The sequence below is a fragment of the Danio rerio genome, chromosome 18 (genome assembly GCF_052040795.2).
Source record: "Danio rerio strain M-AB ecotype USA chromosome 18, GRCz13ab, whole genome shotgun sequence".
Classification (NCBI taxonomy): Eukaryota; Metazoa; Chordata; class Actinopteri; order Cypriniformes; family Danionidae; genus Danio; species Danio rerio.
The window spans coordinates 30,346,672-30,373,681 of NC_141038.1; the positions used below are offsets into that span (position 1 = coordinate 30,346,672).

General features: G+C 38.9%; 1 protein-coding gene and 1 long non-coding RNA gene across 2 annotated transcripts in view; one reads left to right on the top strand and one right to left on the bottom strand.

Moving 5' to 3' along the window:
- The window catches only part of spon1a (spondin 1a), a 316,060-nt gene that overhangs the window by 185,295 nt on the left and 103,755 nt on the right, over window positions 1-27,010 (top strand).
- Window positions 19,627-27,010, bottom strand: part of LOC147839768 (uncharacterized) — a 29,736-nt gene continuing 22,352 nt past the window's right edge. The window contains exon 2 of the long non-coding RNA XR_015515084.1: window positions 19,627-21,032. This is a non-coding gene — a long non-coding RNA (uncharacterized LOC147839768). The remainder of the gene's footprint in view (window positions 21,033-27,010) is intronic.

Genomic DNA, 27,010 nt, shown 5'->3' on the forward strand with positions numbered 1-27,010 from the left:
ATAAGTGTGCTCAGGGTCGAATGCATGAGTGCGGGCCATCGGGGGAGACGGGAGGGGGGACAAGCGTGCTTTGGCCCGGTTGAAGGCAACTATACATACTGTAGAATGAGTACACCCTAACATTCTCAAACTCTACTAATACAAGCTTGACCAAAATAATTTTTCTAAGGGAAATAATGCAATTAACTTCAGCTGCACCTGCAGTTACTCTGTTTTCTCTGTAGTTTCTCTGTAGTAACTGTTTTCTGCAGATTTAAATTAAATAGTCTGCCAGAAGGGGAGGAGCTAGATCAGTCTTTTAATCGAGATAAATTGCAAAAAAAAAGTGTTATTAACTTGTTAATTTTATTTAATCAATTGACAGCACTGATATGTGTCTATGTGTGTATGTATTATTGTTATTATTATTATTATTAATAATATTATTATTATTATTATTATTATTGTTATATTTATGTATTCATTCATTTATTCATTTTCTTGTCGGCTTAGTCCCTTTATTAATCACAGCGAAATGATCCATCAACTTATCCAGCAAGTTTTTACGCAGCGGATGCCCTTCCAGCCGCAACCCTTCTCTGGGAAACATCCACACACACACACACACACACACACACACACACTCATGCACTATGGACAATTTAGATTACGCAATTCACCTGTACCGCATGTCTTCGGACTGTGGGGGAAACCGGAGCACCTGGAGAAAACCCACGCGAACGCAGGGAGAACATGCAAATTCCACACAGAAACACCAACTGAGCCGAGGCTCAAACCAGCAACCCAGCGACCTTCTTGCTGTGAGGCGACAGCACTACCTACTGTGCCACTGCTTCGCCATATTTATGTACTTTATTTACTTTTTAATTCTGTCCATTTTCCATCTTACTTGTATATTGGTCACTCTCTAGTTATTAATGTATAGCAGGGTATGATTTCAGAGAAAATAGTTTTTTGTTTTTTGTTTTTTTTTGTAATATTTAGCAGAAAGTATGGGGAATGTTGTCCAAACCTATAAACCAAAGTGTAATTTATGTAAATAAATAATACTTTACTAATAACCCAAAACACACCTTTCAAAATAGCATTTTGGGAATGTTCTGGGAAAAAAAAAAAAAAACGGTACGCTCGGGAAGCTAAGATTGCCATCTTTAATTCTTTATCATTGTGTTATATGCAAGAAATGGTTGTAACTGTGAGCTATGAGGTTTTCCCCAGTGGAGTTACAAAGCTCAATTATAATGAAAACCTTTATTGGTTTAGTAAAACCCACAGACTGACAAAGTCAGTTTGAAAAAGTAATTTAAACGACCAATTCCATTGATACAGGTAAGAAAAAATAGGTTCTATGAATTAAAAAAAAAAAAAAAAAGTGATAAAATTGTTATTTTTTCTTTTCCTTTCTTTGAAAGCCAAAATGATTTGAAAGAACCTGACAGTAAGTAAACAATGACATCGTTTTGCCTTAACTTTAATAAATATGTATCCCACAGCAAGCAAAATTATTAATATATATATTCTGACAGGTGTTCAGTGTGTATTTTAATTGGCGTCTTCCTCAAAAGCTTCAAGCTTGAAGAAGGACACAGTGAAGGCCTGTGGGAGAAAATGCCACACCTGTTGTTTTGTTTGGCATGTGGTGACGAGAAAGAGCTGGACCTACGACAAATTACTCAGGATCCCTGTTGGATTTCATGAATAATAAGATAAAGGCATGAATTAGCAATGACGCATGGCTGGATGCTGCTGCTGGATTGTCTTTTTTGGGACAACAGGAAGATTAAAAGATTTGCAGCATGAGGATTGCACCTTAATTGGGCTTCTTCCAATTGAGAGTTTAAAACTGTGGAGAAGCGTTAATTAATACCACTTTTTTTCTTGTTGTGCAGAGAAGCTGTGCCTTAATAAGATACATCCCTGATTTTTCATGTAGAACAAGAAATTAAATATTGTTTGCAATGTTTTTGTAGACACCACAGAAGGCACTAATGAGGGCAGATGTTAAGCCCTACTGTGCTTAAAAACAAGCAACAAAAACTGATTGACATTGTTTTTAACAAACTCTCTCATTAATGTTCCCCCAAAAAGAGAATATTTTACTTATAGACATAAATAAAAAGGTCTTTGTGTTTGATGGTGGGGCAAAAGGTTTGTTTGCTAATGCAGCATGTCCACACAAGCAATGTGAAAGCAGATGCATGTATGTTCCCATGTATATGTACTACTTTTATTTACTAACTACTTTAGCTATTTATTAATTTATTTATTCATTAATGCAGAGATATAATTATGTCCTTTGTGTTCATGATGTGCCTCAGAGAACTTACAAATACACAAAGACTTGGTCATAAATATTTGATGACAATACAAAATAAATATTCACTAACAAATTCTTATTAAACATCCATCGTTTCCCTTGTGGTTACATTTTCTTGGTAATAATGCCTAAATATTAAAATTGTAATTTACTTTTTCTTAATATGTGACCCATTACATCTGACAAACTCTTCAGAAAAAATAAATAAATAAAAAAATAAATAAAAACAATGAAAACATAATTTAATGTGTTCCATTTTTTTTTCAAGTGGAAATGTGAGAGAAATTGCATGTTATTTGTTTATGAAATATCTCTTATTTTGTATAGCATAGGTGAATCAGATAAAGTTAATAGGTGATAGTGTGTGGGTGTTTCCCAGCACTGAGGGTTGTACTTGAAGGGCAATCCCTGTTTAAAACAATTGTTAGAGAAATTGGAGATTTATTTTGCTGTGGTGACCCCTGATAAAGCAGGGACTAAGCTGCAGGAAAGTCAGTGAGTGTGAGGACCCGTTTACACTAATACATTTTAGTTTTAAAACTGCATTGTAGAATGAAAACGATTCACGTCCACACTGGCGTTTCTGAAAAGATCTCTGTCCACACTTTACCACTGAAAACGCAGATCACGTGACCACACAGACTCTGTCATGCGCTGCAGTGTTTGTGGACATCTAAGCCAAAGGCAGTTAGCAGGTGCTTTAAGCACAGCTCCCCAGGTGAGAGCAGTGCACATCGGACAGTTCATTAAAGATCTACCACTGGATCTTATCTCCCTTTATGAGTTAAATGTGATATTTAAATCATCTTGTCTCTATCTAACAACTCGTTGGTCTTTTGAATCTATGACTTGTATTCAGGTAGCTTGTTTTGGTGCAAAGTGCAAAGATAAGTTAATATAATAATTTATGTAACCACATACACTGATTTTGCACATTTGACTGATTGCTTGACTTTATTTCCTATATTGTATAACTTATTGTACGTTATATTTTTATAATGGCCATCATTGACAATTCAAATTTATATTCAGCAGTATATTCAGAGTGTTTCATATTTTTCAATGAAAATTAAAGGAGGCAGTTATGTTATAGGCTCTGTTTTTGTTATAAATATGCATACAGTCATTACTCAGAGGACACATGTTGTGTTCTTGTGGCCTCCTGTTTTCGTACTTCCAAGGAAACCTGTCAAGAATGGTCTTAACTACGCTCTCTGCATTTTTGGAATTGAGAAACAACTAGTGTACATCAGGGATGTCAAACTCAGTTTCTGGAGGGCCACATCTCTGCACAGTTTAGTTGCAACCTTAATTAAACATACCTGATCAAACTAATTGAGTCCTTCAGTTTTGTTTGAAACCTGCAGGTAGTGTGTCAGAGCAGGGTTGGAATCAATTGTGCAAGACTAGGGGTCCAGGAACTGAGTTTGACACCAATTAACATTAATTAACATTTCTCAAGAGCATAAATGTACCCATTGTATTTAGCCTAAATAGTAGTTTTTAATAACACTGTATTCTGCAAAGCCTAGTTCACACTACAAGATTTTAAGCCTGATTTGAGCCCAATTGGGAAAGTAACAAGCTCACTGACAGATTATTTACATAGTGTTGCATTGTGTGAACACCACAGCGATTAAAAGACACAAAATTAAGTTATGTAGTGTGAACGGCACAGCTTTCTGTCGATGTTTAAAGTCATGTAGTGTGAACTAGGCTTAATACTGTAATACTGTATTAAAAAAAAAATAAATACAAATTAAATAATAATAATAATATTAATAACAATAATAATAATAATAATAATAGCAAGAAAAAACAGTGTTCACAATAATAATTATTAAGAAGCCACTTCTTAAAATTATACTTCATTCATTAATTTATTCATTCATTTTTGGTTTAGTCCCTTAATTAATCTGGGCTCGCCACAGCGGAATGAACCACCAACTTATCCAGCATATGTTTTACGCAGCGGATGCCCTTCTAGCTGCAACCCACCTCTTGGAAACAACTATACACACTCATTCACACTCATACACTACAGACCATTTAGCTTACCCAAATCACCTTTATCGCATGTCTTTGGACTGTGGGGGAAACCCACGCAAACACAGGGAGAACATGCAAACTCCACACAGAAACACGAACTGACCAAGCCGAGGCTCGAACCAGCAAACCTTCTTGCTGTGAGGCGACAGCACTACCTACTGCGCCACTGCTTCGCGCTAAGATTATACTGAAATTATTTAAATCAGTGTTTCTCAACCACGTTGCTGGAGGACCACCAACACTGCATGTTTTGGATGTCTCCTTTGTCTGTCACAGCCATTACAGGGCTTTCAGGCTCTGCTAATAAGCTGATGATATTATATTTGCAATAAAATGAAAATAGGAAGTTATATTAAAGGCTCTGTTTTGTTATAAATATGCATACAGTGAAGATGACGATCATATAATTATGTATCTACATGCTGTCTTAACATTGTTGATGTCTGTTTAGTTGTTAATACCAAATTGTTAGTATAGTGAAACAATGCACTGTATCTAGGTTGATATAAATGACGTTGTAAAGTACACTGTTCCCTTTGAAGATTTGTCCTCAGGAATGCTTTTTCATATCTAACTTGTGAAGTTTGAACTAACAAGGAAAGGATGCAAGTCTGAGCTTTGTGTATTTAGTATTGAGGAAAAGCATTAATCAGGCGAATGTTTGCAGCCATGTTTTCAGAAATCTTCTTGTCCACGGAGCAGCAGTGTTTTTAAAATGAAAATGGCCTCTTCTGCGTTTTCAAAATGCTCCATTCTTGGGACTCGGGTTAGAGTGGATGGAAGGTGTAACCATAGCAAAAGTTATGCATTTTAAAACCAAATCATATTAGTGTAAACCATAGACTGTAAAATATATGGACGTAGTATCTGTGACGTCACCCATAGGTTTCTAAAGAGCGCAAAAGAAGCCACAAGTAGGCGCGGCCAAACGTCGCCATTTTGTTCGTGCGTCATCACACCCAAGGCGGGATACCAAACAAGGGCAAAGAGGCGGAGAGTGAGCGGAGCTACAGACACCAGCTGGTATTTAGCTTGGACCTGGTTCAGACACACTTTACTTTGGGAGAACGCTTAATACTTTATCACCTGTGACTCGTAAAGTGTTTAGACTTTTAAAAACACTGCTGTAATACATCGAGCCACTAAACATTGTTCTTATGATGTTTTTCAACAGGAGGAAAACGCGAATTACTTCCAAACACTTCAAATATAGTCTGTGTTAGTTAATGTAAGACTATTGATGAAATCCAGCATAACACTGTATGACAACGCTTCAGATGACTGTTCTAGTGCCTACAGCTAATCAATCTGACAGATTCTGAAGTGCATTACAGCTCTAAATATAAATATAAACGATAAATGATCTTAAAAAAAACAAATACATGTATAGAGATGGTATATAAGTATATAACTTTACTCACATGGAAAACGGAGGCCATGCCATCTAATAATTGTAGGAAACAAGTCCAAAAGGCAGTTGACTGTGTAAAACCATATAAAACAACACAGAAATACGATAAATATGCCGAGTTCAGTGGCTAATCTGCTGGATTCAGCTGAGGTGACGTGACGGCGACCAACGAGACCTAGCTGTTACTCAAGTGGCCACTCCCTTAATTATGCAAACTTAATATAACTTAATATAAAGGAAACGGATGAGTTATAAAAAAATTCACCCCCCTCACAGTTGTCATGAAGGGTAATATTAGCTGTATTAACCAAAATCTTTTTTTGTACCAGGCTGTAAACACCTTTTTTTTCTGCTGTAAAGTTGGCCATTGTAACAGTGGGCTCAATTGAAATTTGCTCTGTTTTGGAGCCAGGAGCGGCCAGGACTAGCGGAATTTCGGATGAATTGCAGTTTTAGTTACTTCCGTATTGGCTTCCTGAGGCAGAGCGGGAGGTTGCCGCTTGGTGTAAACAGGGCCTGAGTGAGTTAGTGAGTGAGTGAGTGATTGAGTGAGAGAGAGAGAAATTACTTTTTACTGGCATACATTTAGTTTTGTTTTTTACTGTTAAATAAACTTTTTTTTTTATTTTTTTTTTTTCAGTGTAGCATTCCTTTGGAAGTTTGCATTATTACTACAACCAATTCCTTGAAACATACGTGTTTACCAAGAATGTGCCTGTAGTAAGAATAGAAAATATTCCACATCTTGACACTGCGGGTGGGTGTTTGACCATCTTGACATTTGACTTGCTTATTTCTAGGCTAAAACTTTTACAAAAATGCAATCTGTCATCAGAGTTGCTTGTGTTTTCACAGTGATGTTAGCAGAACCTGTATTTTTGTTGCAAGTTTTAGCAGTTTCAGGGTGGCATGCAGTAGTGCAATGTGTCATCACCCACAGCTCAGATGTGTTCTGCTAATTTACCAGATCTACACACACAGAGAGACACACAACACAGTTTTCTGTACATGTCTAATGACATCATGATGACAAATAAAATTAGATTCTCATTCAAACACTCATGGTGTGTCATCTCATTCACATGTTCTTTTTTCTCAGCGCCTCTTTCCCTCTTCTTGTTTTATGGTTTCATAAAGAAGACACCAGCGCAACACACTGTCCTCTTCTGTTTCTCACACTATGTTTCCTCTCTCCTCTCATACATTCACTCTCCAAACCAATCCACACACACATGCTGTCTGCTCAAATCATTTCCAAACCCATGGCTGAGTCTGTAGTGATATCCACTGCATCTGTCATGCTGGTTACATATTCAAATCAAACAATTTGTTATGCCACCAACAAGACTTTGTTCAGAACGTTGTAATGGAATATTACATGGTCTGTGTAATCTACTGTTTACTATTCTAATAGGTTAAACATGTACGCAGTGTGCATAAGGAAGTATACATATATACATTTAAAGTCAGAATTAGTAGCCCCCCTGTTTATTTTTTCTCCAATTTCAGTTTATCGGAGAGAAGATTTTTTTCAATACATTTCTAAACATAATAGTTCTAATAACTCATCTCTAATAACAATAATATTTATTTTATCTTTTCCATAATGACAGTAAATAATAGTTTACTAAATATTTTCCAAGAGACTTCTATACAGCTTAAAGTGATATTCAAAGGCTTAGCTAGGTTGATTGGGTTAACTAGGCAGGTTAGGGTATTTAGGCAAGTTATTGTATAATGATGGTTTGTTCTGTAGACTATCGAAAAATTATTATTAGTTTGAAGGGGTTAAAAATTTTGTCCTTTGAATGTTTTTTTTTTATTTTATTATTAATTTTTTTAATAAAAATAAAAACTGATTTTATTCTAGCCAAAATAAAATAAATAAGACTTTCTCCAGAAAAAAAAAAAATAAATATTATCAAACATACTGTGAAAATGTCCTTGCTCAGTTAAACATCATTTGGGAAATATTTAAAAAAGAATTCAAAGGGGGGTTAATAATTCTTGACTTCTTCAATTAAATTAACAATTTAAAAAAGTTAATAATATTATTAATAAAATAACACCTATATATTATTAATAAAATAACACCTATATATATATATATATATATATATATATATATATATATATATATATATATATATATATATAGAGAGAGAGAGAGAGAGAGAGAGAGAGAGAGAGAGATTTTTTTTTATTTTTTACAAAAAGACTTTATTACATCAGTTTTTCATTTCACAAATTTAACTCCACGTCAAATCAAAACACAACTCTCCTTCCACCACATTACAAACAGCATCCCCATAACACCACTGTTGTGCAAAAGTTTCAACAATATTTAAGGCCTTGTAATACTTAAAGTCTATTGTAACTCTGGACCTTACAAATGCTTTAAAAACTATCAAAATCTCTTGACCATGTACATTATCTATTTTGTTTCTTCTTGTAATAAGTATAGCAAGTTTTGCTTGACCAACTAAAAAATTAATTAACTGCCATTTCATTTTTTGTTTCTGACTATAGCCAGCACCCAGAATAAATTTAGATTGAGTAAAATTCTCTCCACATTTAAGGAAAACTCTGCTCAACATGTCAAACAATTGTGTTAAGCGTGTACATTCCAGATAGCAGTGATATACAGTCTCTCTATGTCCACAAAAAATACACTTGTCATCGACACTAGAATTAACAACAGATATGAAAGCATTAACTGCCACAATGCCATGCAAAATCCTCCATTGTAAGTCCCCCACACGTTTTGTCAATGGTGGTTTATATAAAACTCGCCACACTGGTTTTTCCCCCTCATTTAAATCGAGTTTAGTTCTCCACACTGTATCATTCCTTTTGTCTAGAATTTTCTTATTGTACACTTTCACAAAGCATTTATACATTGTTTTACCCTGCATCATAGTTAAATTCACATCTTTTACCCCTTCCAGCTGTAGCAAAAGTCCTGATGTCCCTTTAAAGTCTGGCGTAAGACCAATTTTTGGAAAGGGATCTGCTTGATTCGGGATTATTGACCCGTCCTTCAGTCCTTTTAGCAACTCCATATCCTTTTCAGTTAGTCTTTTTTTCCAAAGTTCAATTATCTTTGCCGTTTGACGAGTTGATCTCTGTCTCAGCAAATTGGTAACCGCATCCACATTATTAAGTTCAGTCCCAGCCACATCCACTACGTGTTTTAGTTGAACAGTTCCAGAGGAACACAATATTTGAGTAAGTCCCAACATGCTCTCATCCGTTATATCAAGCCTGGCTCCTTTAACCAAGGGTTCTTCAAGTAACCAGAACAAAGAACATGTTTCTTCCAGTCTGCAAAGAGAAAAGAGTCTCCATACTTTAAAAAGTCCACAATAGAATGAAGGTAATCCGTTCAAACAAATGTTCTTGGAATCCATTAAAAAAAGTACAACGTCCAATCCAAGACCTTCAACTCTTTGCAAAATTGTCTTAGCTGTCGTTCGCCATACCAAATCAGATCCTTTTACGAGCTTTTGAATGAACTGTAGGCGTAAAGTAGACAGCCTACTTTGCAGATTCACTAAGCCCTGCCCTCCTTCATCCTTGGGCAGGTATAACTGTTGTAAATGAGGGCGATGCCAACCCTCTTGTGCACCACCAGAGGGAACCATCGCCAGAATTCTGATTCGACTCACGGACTCAAAATCCCATAAGCCCTGCTACCTGGCACTGATTACGGTCCAGGTGCAACTCATCAGCTCTCGTGTATATATACCACACTCACGCTCCGGTTCGTTGCGAAGTCTTGATTTGCCTGGCTGTCATTTCTGAGCGTTCCATACTCCCTGCTTCGGACTGATCTGTGTTTCTGACCCTGTGCTTGTTCTACGATTACGAAAGACATCTGCCTGCCCCTGATCTCCAGCCTGTTATTCTGACCAGTAAGATATCTGCCTGCCTTTGAACTTTTGCCTGTCCCACGTTCTGTCTCCTGGATTGCCCCTTTGTGTTTGTTTGTATGTGTGCTCTTAATAAAGCTTGCAAATGGATTCAATGCCTTCTGACTCATCACAACAGAAGACTTCGCCACTACAGAATCCAGCAGCTTTAGCACAAGTCTCGACTGAACTTTCCGCTCAAGCCACTCAGTTCAACAACTCACCCATCTAACTTCTCTCACGGAGGAACTGGTGAGAGCTATGCAGCAACTCCGTCATCCGAATCCTGCAGTTACCCCGCCTGCTACCATGACAGCTTCTCAACCAACGCATGTCTCCAATGCTCCGGCTACCGTAAGTCCCCGATTAGCTTTTCCTGAAAAGTTTGATGGGTCACCTTCTCGCTGCAAAGGCTTCTTATTGCAATGCAAACTATTTGTTAACCAACAACCTGCATTATATCCCACTGATTCTAGTCGGGTGGCTTTTGTATGCAACCTGTTAACGGGGAAAGCGCTGGAATGGGCTACAGCGATATGGAAGGAGGAGGAATGTAACTATCCCACATTTGAAACTTTTCTCAAGCAATTTCGGGAAGTGTTCGAGCACCCAGCAGATGGGAGAAGCCCCGGTGAGCAGTTACTTTCTCTTACACAGGGGCGTAACACAGCTGCAGAATACGCCCTGTCATTTCGCACTCTCGCCGCTCAAACTAACTGGGTTGAGGATACACTGAAGACACTATTCAGACGGGGTCTGAATACCAATCTACAATCTGAATTGGCTTGCCGTGACGAAGGAAAGAAATTGAACGAACTCATTGAACTTACCATCCGTCTTGATCATCTGATTCGCAGCCGTAGAAATCCTCGCACACAGCTCCATGTTTCAAGTGACACGCCCCCTGATGAACCCATGCAACTGGGTTTCACCCGTCTCACCCATGAAGAAAGAATGCATCGATTGCAAAATCATCTATGCCTGTACTGCGGTCAATCAGGGCACAGGAAATCCACCTGCAGCGTACGACCTCAGACACCAGTTCAATCGGTGAGTCCTTCCCATGTTCCTGCACTTTTCAGTGTACTGATTCCTGTGATTATTAAATTTGATAAAAGAATGATTAATACTACGGCTCTTGTCGACTCTGGATCTGCCGGAAACTTTATATCTAAGAAATTTGCTTTATGTCACGAACTATCTCTCAGCTCATATGATTCCTGTCTTGCAGTGGAAGCACTAGACGGTCGTCCTGTGGGTGAAGGACGCATCCGTATGATTACGAATAAGCTACAGTTACAAGTTGGTGTTCTACACATTGAAGAAATGCAATTCTACATTATTGATTCAGTTAATCATCCACTGGTGTTGGGACTGCCCTGGTTAAGGCGACATGATCCTCATATCTCCTGGAGGGACGGACAGATATTGCAGTGGAGTGAGTCATGCATGAAACAGTGCATCCAGCCCATTCACAAAATTCCATTACGAACCACCAATGTGTTACCTGAACTCGTTGATGAACTAATCCCCATTGAGTACCATGACTTACATGAAGCTTTTAGCAAACAAAAAGCTACTCAACTTCCCCCACATCGACCAAGTGATTGTGCTATTGAGTTAATTCCAGGTTCAAGTCCTCCAACGGGTCGAATATTCCCTCTGTCACAACCTGAGCACAAGGCAATGTCTGAATATATCGACGAGGAATTGGCCAAGGGTTTCATCCGACCTTCTACATCTCCTGCTTCAGCTGGATTCTTCTTTGTAAAGAAGAAAGATGGCAGTTTACGTCCCTGTATTGATTACCGAGGGCTCAATGAAATCACCGTAAAATTCCGCTATCCATTACCCCTCGTACCTCCTGCCCTGGAACAATTAAGAAAGGCTAGATATTATACCAAGCTTGATCTTCGCAGTGCATATAACCTTGTCAGAATCCGTGCTGGTGACGAGTGGAAGACCGCGTTTTCCACCACTAGGGGGCACTATGAGTACACGGTAATGCCCTTCGGCCTGTCAAACTGTCCATCCGTGTTCCAATCTTTTATGAACGATGTCTTTCGGGATATGCTGGATCGCTGGGTCATCATTTACATCGACGACATCCTCATATATTCAAACACGATGAAGGAACATGTTGAACATGTACGTATGGTGTTGCAACGCATGATTCAACATCGTCTGTACGCCAAATTAGAGAAGTGTGAATTTCACCAGACACAGATCGCCTTTTTGGGATACGTCATCAGTGCAGAAGGGATTACCATGGATGATACGAAGGTACAGGCAGTTCAACGATGGCCGTTACCCCAGAATCTCAAGGAGTTGCAGCGATTTCTAGGTTTTGCCAACTTCTATAGACGGTTTATCAGAGGCTTTAGTTCAATAGCCGCACCATTAACAGCCATGACCAAACGAAATTCCCACAAACTATCCTGGTCCTCTGAAGCACGCCAAGCATTTAGCGATCTGAAGACTCAATTCACCACAGCTCCTATTCTCCGTCATCCCAACCCAGACCTACCTTTCATTGTGGAAGTGGATGCATCCAACACAGGAGTCGGTGCTGTGTTATCTCAACGTCAGGGTCAACCATCCAAAATGTATCCATGTGCCTTCTTCTCCCGTAAATTGACCAGCGCAGAACGAAACTATGATGTGGGAAATCGCGAATTACTGGCAATGAAATTAGCCCTGGAAGAATGGAGACACTGGCTGGAGGGGGCTAGTCAGCAATTCACCATATTAACTGACCACAAGAATCTGGAATATCTTCGCTCAGCCAAACGTCTAAACCCCAGACAAGCTCGTTGGGCTTTGTTCTTCACCAGATTCGACTTCATTGTCACCTATAGACCAGGGAGTAAAAATAGTAAGGCAGATGCACTATCCAGGCTATCAGAGGATAAAACCCCAATTAGTGATGAAACCATTATTCCTACGAACTTACTAGTGGCTCCAGTACAGTGGGACATACTTACCGAGATCCAAGAGGCCAACCGAGAAAACAACCCTCCAGTAGACTGTCCGAATCACCTGATTTTTGTACCCAATAACATACGTACCAGATTACTGACCCATATTCATGACACTCCCAGTTCGGGGCATCCAGGCATCACTGCAACTTTGGAGTTAGTCAAAGCCCGTTTCTGGTGGCCGTCCCTCACGAAGGATGTAATTAATTATGTTCAGAAATGTAAAATTTGCCAAAGCACGAAGGCATCTCACCAAACCCCTGCTGGCCTGTTACAACCGCTACCGGTTCCGCAACGGCCCTGGTCCCATATAGCGGTGGACTTCATTACGGATCTCCCTGTTTCCCAGAACAACACAGTCATTCTCACGGTGGTTGATCGTTTCTCCAAGGCTTGTCGCCTAATACCGTTGCCCAAATTGCCCTCTGCCTTTGAAACCGCAGAAGCCCTGTGCAATCATGTATTTCGAATGTTTGGCTTACCTGATGATATCGTCTCAGACAGGGGATCCCAATTCACTTCCCGGGTATGGTCCGCTCTCTGTAAAAATCTAAATATTAATGTTAGTCTCACCTCAGGGTACCATCCTCAATCCAACGGCCAAACTGAACGTATGAATCAAGAAGTCATTCGATTTCTACGTTCCTACTGTCATCAGCAACAGCACGACTGGAGTCGCTATCTGATGTGGGCAGAATATGCACAAAATTCATTAATAAAGCCAGCCACGGGTATTACGCCATTCAAATGTATTCTTGGCTACCAACCACCCCTGTTTCCATGGTCCGGAGAACCCACTGAGTTACCTGCTGTCACGGATTGGCTGCAGCGGAGTGAGGATGTCTGGAACCAGGCTCACAGACATCTCATGAGGGCAGTCAGGAGGAGAGAGATTCAGGCGAACCGTCACTGACGCCAGGGACCCACGTATCAACCGGGGCAGTGGGTGTGGTTGTCGACACGAGACCTTCGTCTGAGATTGCCCTGCCGCAAACTCAGTCCCAGGTATGTAGGGCCATTCAAAATTGTACGCCAGATTACTCCAGTGTCTTTTCGCTTAGCCTTGCCTAATCATTATCGTATTTCTCCTACTTTCCACATGTCATTACTCAAACCCGCTGGTGGTCCACGAGAGGAGGCGGTTGAGGAGGAATCGGAAACCAGGACCCCTCCACCTGTCATGATCGAGGGCGAGGAAGCTTACCTCGTTCGAGAAGTGCTGGACTCTCGACGTCGGGGTGGCGCCCTCCAATATCTGGTGGACTGGGAAGGGTACGGTCCAGAGGAACGGTCCTGGGTGAATGCTAGAGATATTCTAGACCCAACTCTCACGGAAGAGTTTCATCAAAGGTTCCCAGAGAAACCAGCCCCCCGACAGCGCGGTAGACCCCGGCGTCAGGTGCCTTCTCGCTTCAGGAGCCGCTCGCAGGAGGGGGGTTCTGTTGTAAATGAGGGCGATGCCAACCCTCTTGTGCACCACCAGAGGGAACCATCGCCAGAATTCTGATTCGACTCACGGACTCAAAATCCCATAAGCCCTGCTACCTGGCACTGATTACGGTCCAGGTGCAACTCATCAGCTCTCGTGTATATATACCACACTCACGCTCCGGTTCGTTGCGAAGTCTTGATTTGCCTGGCTGTCATTTCTGAGCGTTCCATACTCCCTGCTTCGGACTGATCTGTGTTTCTGACCCTGTGCTTGTTCTACGATTACGAAAGACATCTGCCTGCCCCTGATCTCCAGCCTGTTATTCTGACCAGTAAGATATCTGCCTGCCTTTGAACTTTTGCCTGTCCCACGTTCTGTCTCCTGGATTGCCCCTTTGTGTTTGTTTGTATGTGTGCTCTTAATAAAGCTTGCAAATGGATTCAATGCCTTCTGACTCATCACAACAATAACACACTTTGAGGTACCCAGTGCAGCTTATCCCAAAAAAAGTTTACAATAATTGACTGCAATTTTGACAAAAGGCCAGCAGGTGGATCGATACAAGACAATTTATGCCACAATGTTGATGCCACTAGATTGTTTATCACCAGCACTCTTCCTCGAAAGGATAATTGAGAATGAATCCATCTCCATTTTTTAAGTCTGCCCTCTATCTTTTTCACAATTCCCTCCCAATTTTCCTGTTTTACAATTTCGTCACCAAGATATATCCCCAAATATTTGAAACCACCTCTTTTCCATCTCATTTGACCAGGCAACTCTGGTAAACCTTCTTCCCATTTTCCAATTGCCAAGGCCTCACTCTTTTCCCAATTTACTTGAGCTGATGAAATTAAACCAAAATTCTTAACCACAGAGACCAAAACATCAATATCTTTTTGACTGTTAACCAAGACCATTACATCATCAGCATATGCTGACACTTTATGTTGAGACTCTATACAATGTAATGATAAACCCTCAATCCTGCTCCTTAATTTAGCTAGCAATGGTTCAATAGCCAGGGAATATAACATCCCTGAGAGCCCGCACCCTTGTCGTATACCTCTGCTAATATTGAAGGGAGCACTTAAACCACCATTGACTTTTAGCATGCTTTCAACATTATTGTACAGCACTTGAATCATTTTTATAAATTTAGACCCAAAACCAAATGACTCTAAAGTTTTCCACAGATATTGATGCTCAATTCTGTCAAAAGCCTTTTGCTGATCAATCGATATAAGTCCTAAGTCCACACCCATAAAGTCTGAGATATCCAAAACATCTCTAATCAAATGAACATTATCTAAAATAGATCTACCTGGCACACAATAGGTCTGATCCATATGAATAACTTGTTTCATTACATCCTTCAGTCTGTTGGCCAAGGCTTTGGAAAAAATCTTCAGGTCAGTACATAACAAACTTACAGGACGCCAGTTCTTGATTTCCTGTAGATTGCCTTTCTTAGGAAGCAGTGTGATAACTGCTCTTCTGCAACTATAAGGTAAAGAGCCCTCTGCCAAACTCTCATTGAGAACAGTTAGCAAGTCCTCACCAATTACAGACCAAAAATCCTCATAAAACTCCACCGGGAGTCCATCAATACCAGGAGACTTCCCACCCTCCATATCTTTGAGGGCATTCAGAAGCTCCTGACTAGATAAGGGTCTGTCCAGTTGCACTTTTGAGTCTTCAGCAATCTTAGGCAGTCCTTCATAAAAACTGGCAGATAACAATTCATTTTCTTCACATTCACTCTTAAACAGTTCACTATAGAACCTTACGGCTCTCCGTCTTATATCACTTGCGTCCGTCAATACCTGACCATTTTCAGCGCATAAGGAGTGAATGTACCTGCATTGGCCATTTTTTTTCTCCAGACTGAAAAAAAATTTAGAAGGAGCATCCATTTGTGTTAAATTTTGGTACCTTGACCGCACCAATGCTCCTTGTGCCTTTATACCAAGCATATTCGCTAAAAGAGATTTTTTGGACTTTAATTTCTCAGCTTGTCTTGATTCTATTTTAAGTTCAGCCAATACTTGTAAATCTATAATTTCAGACTCCAGTTTTCTCATAGCTTGAGTAATATCTCGGGAAACATTGAAAGCATACTGTTGACAAAACAATTTTATTTCGGCTTTTCCACAATCCCACCATTGTCTCAAATCACTAAAATATTGCTTTCTCAATTTAAATTGATCCCAAAAGAAACAAAATACTTCTTTGAAATTCAGATCACTTAACAACGATGTATTAAGGTGCCAAAAAGCGCTTTTAACTTTAACATTTGCAATAAAAACCTGGCATAAAACCAATGAGTGATCAGTAAAGCCAACTGGTACAATTTCACATTTTCTCACAACATTTACATGATGTTTAAAACAATAAAATCTATCAAGTCTAGCCATTGAAATAAAATTCTCTCTTGTATGTAACCATGTATATTGTTTCACATTTCCATTAAATTCTCTCCATATATCACATAAACTGTGTGTCTCTATTAGTTCACGAAGTACTCGACTTGAATTTGCATGAGGCTCTACATGATTCCTGTCTAATCTTTCATTTTCGGTACAATTAAAATCTCCTCCCAAAAACACATAATCATCAGTTCTTCAGTTCTGTAATAATGTATTTATGCTATTTAAAAAAATAACTCTTTCTGTACCATTTGTAGGAGCATACACATTTATAAAATTTATCCTATATTTTTCAAATTCCGTCTTTATTATAACAAGTCTTCCAGCTATTACTTCTTCTATTTGATAAGATACAGGCAAAAAATGTTTAGCAAACAAAATAGCACCACCACCTCTACTAGAACTCGTATGTGTTAATACTACTTTTCCTTCCCATTCCTTTTCCCAATCAATGGTATTGCTGCAATCACTATGAGTTTCCTGTACATACATTACGTCTATATTTTTATGTTTAATTAACTCATACAACTGCATTCTTTTTTTTAATATCTCTTGCACCATTTAGATTAAGTGATCCTAGCCTTATCACCCCCATTAAGAAAAGAGTATAACAAAAACCAAAAACAATCCTTAAAGGACTGAAACCAGAATAATTATGTTGTTTCAAAACCATTTTCTGTTTGTAATTCTCGTCTCAATTTGGCAACAAATTTTTTCAGCCTAAAAATCTCTTGCACTGTAAATTGTTCAGATCCTTCACCCCTCATCATTGTTCCAACTGACTCAATAAACATTTCACGATCAGAGAAAAAATCAACAACTTGAACATTTTTCATGTTCTTCGTCTTTTGAAGAAACGATCTAATTTTTCCAAAGGAGTAATCACTCCTCAGTCTGCCACTATTTCTGTTGCCAGTTACCTCACTATCAGAGTCTTCCAATGTACTTTGTTCACCATCATCAAATTTGTTGCTGCTGCTCCCAGGTCTTTCTATGTTGGGCTTTACTCTTTTCCTTTTAGTTGAAGGGGTTTTAAAAACCTCTTCTTCCTTCCCTAGTTCATTACACATTCCTTCTCCTTCTCCTTCTAAAACACTCTCAGCCATCTCAATCACATTACTGAATTCAGCATTTACGCCTTCTCCATCCCCACCTTTCTCTCCCATGTCTGTATCAATCACCTCTTCAACCATCACCTCTGTCAAATTCCCATCATTTCTCACTTCATCTTCTACCTGTTCTTCCTCAACTGCTCCACCACCATCCTGAGCAGGTGCAATATTCTCATTCTTTTCCTAACAAAAACGCCTCAAATGACCCTCTTGTCCGCATCCAAAGCACCTCATTGTCTCAGATGAGGCAAAAACAACATAATCATATCCGTCAACCTTAAATTTAAAGGCCACACTAAGCTCTTCTGTTTCACTTTTCAAAATCATGTGAACCTGACGTCTAAAACATACAACATGTTTCAGAAGGGGTGACTTACAACCCAAGGGGATTTTTTTTCATTTTAGAGACAATTTTTCCATGCCTCGACAGTTCTGCCAATAATAAATCATCTTTCACAAAGGGGGGAACATTTGATAATGTGATCTTCCTTACTGGTTGAGAAAGAGGCATTACTGGGGTGAATGTATCTTTTATTACTACTCCACTTTGAACCACTTTATTCACTTTCTCTATAGTGTCTAGAAAAATAACAACAGCACTGTTCATTCTTGACGCTGACAATATACTCTCATACCCAACGGTCTCTCCAACCGCCAAACTACACTCCTCAACCGAACAAGCCATCTCTGGCACAATTTTGATTCCGTGCCTCCGTGAAAGACGCTCAAATGGCGCATCGCCTGAAAACACCGATGCCGGCGTCTCCATCGCAGCCGCCATAGCACACACACACACACCTGTCAGCAAACGCTGACGAACAGCGTTCGCGGCGTCACAGAGACAAACTTTGTCTTCAACACACCAGTTCAACCTTTGAAATAACTTTCAATACACTGCAAATATTGACTTTTAAGAAAGAAAGGAAAGATAGAAACTCACTCGCGCTGCAAACACACTCTCACACCGCCTCCGCCCACTCACTCGCAACATCCGCTCAGAGAGAGAGAGAGAGAGAGAGAGAGAGAGAGAGATGCTATTTTTATTGATAATATAATTAACTTTTTTATTGTTAATTTAATTGTTATATAAGGGTCATTCCTATCCGGTGCCATTTGTGTAACCAAGGCATTATATGGTACAGAATATTTTGAAATGCAATTTCTTCAGAGCTTGCCTGATAGTATTATCCCATTTCCACAATATATATATATATATATATATATATATATATATATATATATATATATATATATACACACACACACACACACACACACACACACACACACACACACACACACACACACACACACACACACACACACACACACACACACAATATATTTAACCAAATGGTATACACACAATATATTTCACCAAATGGAGTTTTTAAAACTAATGAAAACATATTCATGAATTGGTCAATGCAGTGGCGCATTTAAATGTGTGTCCCTGAAATTAATGAAGGTTTTCATTCAGGATGTCTCTGTACATTACTGCATTAATCTTTCCCTCTATTCTGACTAGTCTTCCGGTTCCTGCTGTTGAAAAACATCCCCACAGTATGATGCTGCCACCACCATGCTTCACTGTATGGATATTATTAGCCTTGTTTTCTTTAAATGTAACGCCTGGCATTCACTCCACAAAGTTCAATTTAAGTTTTATCAGACCACAGAATTTTGTTTCTTATGATCTGAGAGTTTTATTTTATTATAAATGTTTTCTATTTTAATAAAGTAGGCGCATAAGCATACAAAATAAATTTTAAGCTTTAGGATGTTAAAAAGGCTGCTAAAATAAAACAAATAAAAATAATACACATTTGCAATACTTCCTAAATGAATGCGTTACAATAAATACTTTAAATAGGGTTTAAAAGGTTTACTTTAACCTTTAGCTGAGAAGAAATTTCTGAAATATCTTTAAAATCCAGGTTTCTAATTACCCATTTGGTCTTGAGTCAATCAATTACAGAAGGTTAGCATGTTTTTTTTTTGTTTGTTTTTTCTTCCTCAGATATACTGTCTGATGAAAGCCAGTGCCATTATTTCATTGGTCCGGATTATTACTGTCGGTTTAATACAAGAGGAAATTCATTCATTTAAAAGTTTGCTTTCTAACTGGTTCAGTTAGACTTAAATGTATTTTATTAAGGTAGATATTCTGCGATATAATAACTGTTGTGTAGGCTATTTGATCTGTCTGCACACTGTCTCGTTATATTGTGCAGGCATGTGGTGGCAGCTGAGACAGCGCTTCAGTTCAGAGTCCATTCTGCATGATGTTGCCTAACCTGAGCTCTCTTTCTGCATGTTAATAACAAATACTGTTAGATTCATTTAATTCTTTGTTGATAAATAAAAACTGACATTTATAAAATTGGGTTATTATATTGTTTCTTTACACATCTACATATTAAATAATGAACATTTCAGGAATTGCAGGTACAGGCTCTATGACTGATGCTCGGTAGACAATTGATTTTGATAGTTAAACAACCCACAAACTTTTTTTATCATCTAAATGGTATCAAAACATTAAGGTTACAATAAGGTGCATGTAACAGATTTTTTTGTTATTTTTCTTAGTTGTAAACATTGATGAGACTTTAAAATGCAGTTTGAACTCAAAATATCTTGAAAGAAGTGCTTCTCAGAGCAAAGAACTCCTCACTCAAATGAAAGTAAGGTCACATCACATTACATTACATTAGTGATCTCTTTGATCATTTTAACAAACTCATACTTTTAGATGAGATTTTAAACTAACAGAGAAGGGGGAATGGTGTAAATAAACTTTTTAGTCTACAAGTCCAATTGAAGCACACATGGTGTTCAGAAAACAAGCTATATTACTGGCCTGGCATGACTGTGCATATGTTAACCTGCATGAGTGCATTTAAGTTACAGATGAATAATCTCTCAATACTTTTTGTAGTATTACCCAATGGTAAAAAAGTGAGCATAGAACATGTTTTAGGTTATGCCCTATGACAAAAGTCTTGTTGTCGTTTCCAGTTGTAAGAGCAATAAACAATTTGATGATTACATTTGATGACTGTGAAATAGCGATGTTTGCTTGTTGCTGATGGATGCTTGGCAGTAGGCAGCCAATCAGAAATTCATCAGTAAGGCTCATGTCATATCAGGAAGCGCATAAAATCCATGCAGATATTTAGCTTAGCTTCACAAGATCCACAAAGGCAAGGAAACAAAAAGCACAAGTACAAATGAATGAGAACAAGGAGCAAAGAATGTCAGCGTACTTTCTCCTGATCACTGCAGTTTACAAACTTTCCACGTTTTAATATTTCCTACTTTTCTCTCACTGAATGCTGTTTACATATTGGGCTTCCCATACTTTGGCACCTTTTGAAGTGCAGCAAACGACTGTTAAAAGAACTTTAACATCTACACGCAGTGCTGCTCATCTGTGTCAGTTCTAAAGCAATAGAGGTTAGGCAACTATACACATTTTTTTTTTTGCAGGCACTTACATGAGCTTATTTTACTATAAAACGATTCCTGAGTCCTAATATTTCTTGCTGTTTGTCCAACGAGGGACAGTGACATCACAAATGTGCAAATAAAATGGCCACTTTGTTATGTTCAGCATAGAGAACCTCTTGCTGTTGCACCTTCAAATGGCATGATACAACAATTGTAATGGACAGTAAAGATGTGGTGATAAACTTTCCTAGCAGGGGTTAACCAACAGCAATAAACAACAAGATTTCTCAATCTTTTTCTTGGTCACTACAAGTTGAACATCTATTTTTGAGATATTCTAGTCTATGCAATTAGAATTGGGCAGTATTTTAATGAAATACATTTCAAATGTTATTTTTGATTATTTTTGAGCATTTAGGCATTTGTATTTTTCTGGACAAAATCTAATTGGCAATTAAATATTTATTCATTCATTCATTTTCTTGTTGGCTTAGTCCCTCTATTAATCCGGGGTCATCACAGTGGAATGAACCACCAACCTATCCAGCAAGTTTTTTACGCAGCGGATGCCCTTCCAGCCGCAACCCATCTCTGAGAAACATCCACACACACACACATTTACACACACACTCATACACTACGGACAATTTAGCCTACCCAATTCACCTGTACCACATGTCTTTGGACTGTGAGGGAAAACGGAGCACCCGGAGGAAACCCACACGAAGGCAGGGAGAACATGCAAACTTTTTTTTTTTTTTTACTGTAAAACTGCAAGTCGATTACGACCTCTTTCAAAGTTACAGAAGATTAACACCCGTAGCTCCCGATGATACATCAATGTGTTTTGGGAACAGTTTTATGTGGCACTCCTGCTGTTGGCAGAAACAACCCCTGCTGTCCTGAAACTGCTGTAATATACGACACTGTGGTTCTGCATTTGAAAATACCTCTCACACACCTCATATACCATATTCCTTATTAAAATCTCTTCAACTGTGCACTTTAAATGTCAAATACATACACATATCTGTCAAAATGCCCTCATAAAATATTTATGTAAACACAGACATTTATGTGCCAACAAGTGAACAGAAACATTTGGAATAACTTCAATTTGTGGACCTTAAAGTGAAAGCTTAATATGGAATAGGCACACATGTCCAACCCAGGTTCATTTTGATTGCGTTCTCTTGTATACATTTTTGGATAAAGCAAAATACGTTCACGGAGCTATGTTTTTTTTGCAGTATTTGTTTGTGAGAATCCACCAGAGGCCGCTGTGTATGCCTTTTCAGATCTCAAATTTCTTTCACGAGTGCCATTCATGCTTGCTTTTTCCACCAGAGGCCACTGTCGAATGACTGACCAACCGACCGATTACCACTAGCATGTCCCTTCCCTAAACCCAACCAATAGTGTTTTAAAAAGCACAGACTGATCTGCCCACCCTCCTCCCTAAACCCAAACTCAGTTTTTTATAAAGCAATCTAGAAAAGAAAAGCCCCCTGATTTTTACCACATTCTCACGCTGTTTTTTTTTTCTTTTTCTAACCTGTTTTCTGGAATTACTCTTGCTGCGGTCAACTCCACTCTGCCCCTCAAGTCAAGTCTGCATGTCTTTACATGTTGAGCTGCCGGACAATCTGGCAACAGCAGACAAGCCATCTGTCAGGATTTGTAGTGGGAAAAAAGAATGAGGACCCAAGTGCAGAGTGAATGGTTATTTATTAATAATGAAAACAAACTACAAAACAAACTACCTTGAGGGGGAAAACATTAACAAAACAAATAAACAAACTAGACTGGGCAGGCTGGCAGTGATCAGGACTGGAACATACATGCACAGCAGGACAAGGCAACATATGGCACAAGACAGCAGACATGAGAATATAAGCAAAAGTAAATTAACACAGAGACAGGTGAACCTAAGAAACTAATAATTGGTTAACAAGGAGGGTGGGACTAGACAATTGGCGGGAGAGCTCATGACACAAAGAGACAACACAAGCCATGTGCTCATGTAAAACCAGACTAGAACACGCAGCCTATGAAAGAACTCGTTAACCGCATGTTCACAAGGCTACAGTAAAAGACAACACTTCTTATACAACACCAACATAAACAGACGCAAGACACGAGCACATGATAGATGAAAACACCTTAACATGTGCTCACATATATGCAACGTGCATGTTTTATCTCAGCGCCAACCGAAACCAAAACCAAGCAGACTGAGATGCTGAGAATGAAACAGCGTGATGCAGACAGAACAAAACACAAACATGAGTACAAGAGCGTGCGTCCCAATCACGCACAGATCCCGCGCAACCACATCAAGAGAAACAAACAATGATAAAAAACAAGTGCTCGACCCAAGAAAACTCGAGCGGAGTACAACAGGACAGGACAAGACAGAGCTAGTGTCTGGACTCTGCCACCAAAACAAGAATTTTAAAGACCAGAGTGGCAGAACCCTGACTCCATCCATACAGAGATAAGCTGTCAGCTGGTAAGCGAGAAAAGGAACGACATTATACCGTCTCGAGAAATGCATAGAGCTACGTTTTCAGTATGTTTTCAATGAAATTTCAATGAAACAAACAATATTACAGCATTACACTTATTGTAAATAGTGTATATGTTTATGTTTTTCCAATTATTATCGTGCTTATTTATCTAGCTGTATTTAGCCAGTATTTTAGGTTTTAATAAATTACATTTGATGTCAAAGTATTTGTAATTTATAGCAAAATAATTGCTTTATTGTATTTATCCCCATATAGCAGACCCCCTAGTTTTTCATGATTCCACAATCGCTGAATCCAATTTTGCAATCCTGTTGATTTCATTGATTTCAGTTTGCAATTAACTGTTTAACAGACGTTAATTGACTTACAGAAGTTGCATAAGCAGCGCACGTGAGGTATTTGATTGTCTCTCGAAAAACGATGTCTCACCTGCGCTCTTGTGATCATCACATTGCATTAGAGTGGTGGAATTGTTTTGCAGCCTGTGCAGTAAACAGTCGCTGTTGAAGCACAAGTGAGTTACATATAAAGTCAATTCAAACATTTATTAAGGCATCCTGTTGTTCGAATTGGGCATTTTTACATGATTCAGACTGCAAAATAAAGTGTGAGCAAACATCTATGACAAGGAGCAGTGGAACAGACGGAAAAGCAAGCAGCTTACATTGTTAGAAATTGGTTCAAGGATGATGGCCACTGGACGGACCAAATAAAGGACATTATTTTTGCTTTACATCTTTGGCTGGTATTAGGGTTTCTGTAAAAAGAAAATCGATAAATGTTTTTACTTAACTATTTCCCTGCAGTTAACGAGAGAAAACGCTTCCCTGCCACTGATGAGTGTTACGGCAATCCGTGTTTTAGGTGTATTACAGTAGGGAAAGCCCTAACACATGTTCTAAGTGCTGCGGGAAGTGAAATCTGAGAGAAGATTGTGGATGAAATAAGTTATACAACTTTCATTTTTCTTAAGCTTTATTTTTTTATGATTTGTGTCATTATTATTGTGTGTCAGATCGCACACCTAACATCCCTGCTAAAAAATATAGCTTAAACCTGCCTAGGATGTTTGGCTGGTTTTAGCTGGTCGACCAGCCTGGTTTACAGTCATTTCCAGCCTTGTTTTAGCTGGACAGGCTGGGAAAATGACCAGCTAAAACTAGCTTGATCAGCCTAGCCAGGCTGGGAGCCCAGCCAAAACCAGCTATTTCCAGCTGAAACCAGGATGGTCAAGCTGGTTTTAGATGGTTTTAGCTGGTCACTTTCCAGCCTGACCAGCTAAGACCAGGCTGCAAATGGCTGGAAACCAGCCTGGAATTGGTCAAAACCCCTCTAAAACCAGGCTAGCCGACCAGCTCAAACCAGCCAACCATTTTTGGCTGGTTTAAGCAGTATTTTTCAGCAGGGATAGTAGGCTACCTAAAAGAAAAGAAAAAAAAAGGTGAAAAACTAGGGTGTCAGATATATGCACACAATGTGCTCTGTTACATACTTTTAGCAAATAATAGGTCACCCGGTTATCCCTATGTAAATGTGCAAATTGTTACACTTTTGTCCATGCTTATATTCTACATCACTGCGGAATTTGCTTAAAGAGCAAAAGGATATGCTATCTTATATGAAGATGTTTTAAAAAAGCATAACAACACTATTTTTTTCTCTTCAAACATCATGACCACAGCAGCAATATTTAAACCACAGTTCATTTTTAGTTTTACTCTGCCTTAAACTAATTTCATGGCTGATCTGCTCAGCCTTCCAACACGACAGGCCAATTCTTCCTAGACGAGAAAACCCTGCTCTGAGTGCCCAAAGAGAGAGACTTGGGATTTCAGGAGGTATTGTGCCCATTTAACGGGTCAAGAGCAAATTAAAATATGCAGTAAGCCCTCCATGCAACCACTAATTAAAACTTAATATAGGCTTTAATATTCATAAGCGTCCTTGGCAGTGGTTCTGTAGGTAAATGCAGGCTTAAAAACTTCTTCACTCCAATGACCTTACGCAAAGACACAGACACTGACTCACACACTGATACAATGAGAAGGACGGGAAAGCATTCTATTTTGAAGAGAGGGATCATGATTCAGGGATGGTATCAAATCCCACTGAGTTCAATGAGAGATGGAGTGCCTGCTGCTGGATTTCAGCCTACTGAGATGAAGACACTTCTATTGACAGATCCCCACATGTGATCTCATAAATTATATCATTTTTGAAATATTTCATCAGTTGTATGGTCATCTGGTCAAGTCTTTGGCAACTGCTGTGTTACTGATCACTTCTGCATTTCCGTGTTTAAAGGGGTTTAAAAACTATTTGTATATGACACATACCTTTATTTTGGCGATGGCAAAGCTCAGGTTATATCACTATCAATGCAGTATCTTCATTAGTTCATATGCACAGATTTGGTGCTTTCTTATAAATGGTAGATTTTAGAGTCAATCACACCAAAGCGCATTTTGCATTGAGAAGCGCATCTTTTGAAGGGTTTACTAACAGCCATAAGCATTTTGACTTGTGCATGTATTACGTTTTAACCGCCTGCTGCACCTTGTGTTTTTGTTGTTGAATGCTCTGCGCTCACAATTAAAAAAAGTCAACTCTGAGCAGAAACGGTGTGCTACATCACTTGAAGCTTTTTCATTCTCCAATCAAATGAAAGCCGAGGCGGGGTTATCCCTGAGGTGATAGCAGTGTTTGTTTTGTCAAGATGAATACGGAGACTTTTGATGATGGAGGAGAGAATAGTGGTTGCTTTTTTTGATTATTCTGAGCTGTATAACTTTAAAAATCTTAAATTTTACAATATTATTAAAAACTAAAATTATAATAATATCAACAGCAACACTCATGCACAATACGTAGCTGATTCAGCCATTGCCTAGCATTAAAAAAGCACTTTGTGCTTCTTTTTTTTCTTGTCAACAAAAAAGACAGTGTGGTGTGCCTTGCGTGTTCAGTAAGAAAAGCGCGTTCAGTGTGATGGGCCCCTTACTCTCCTGAACTTATAACAGCTCTATTTTGACTTTTATTTAGTCTTGAAATGTACTCATTATTTACTCACTCTTAATTGGTTTTCAACATTTACAAACAAAATGAGATATTTTTAAGAACACTGGAAACATATAAGTGTTGACCATAGTAGAAAAAACCTGGTTATGTTCAAAACCCACATCAAAGGATCCTGAAGGGCTGTTGTGCTGAGTTAACTCCAACTTGCTTTAACACACCTGCCAAGACGTTTGTAGTATATTTAGTAAGAGCTTGATTATCTGGGTCAGGTGGGCTTGATTAGAATCGAAGATCCACTCTCCAGGACACCAGCCCTCCAGGGGTGTCCCTGCTATAGACGGACATTTCTCCGGGGGAAAAGCTGGGCCC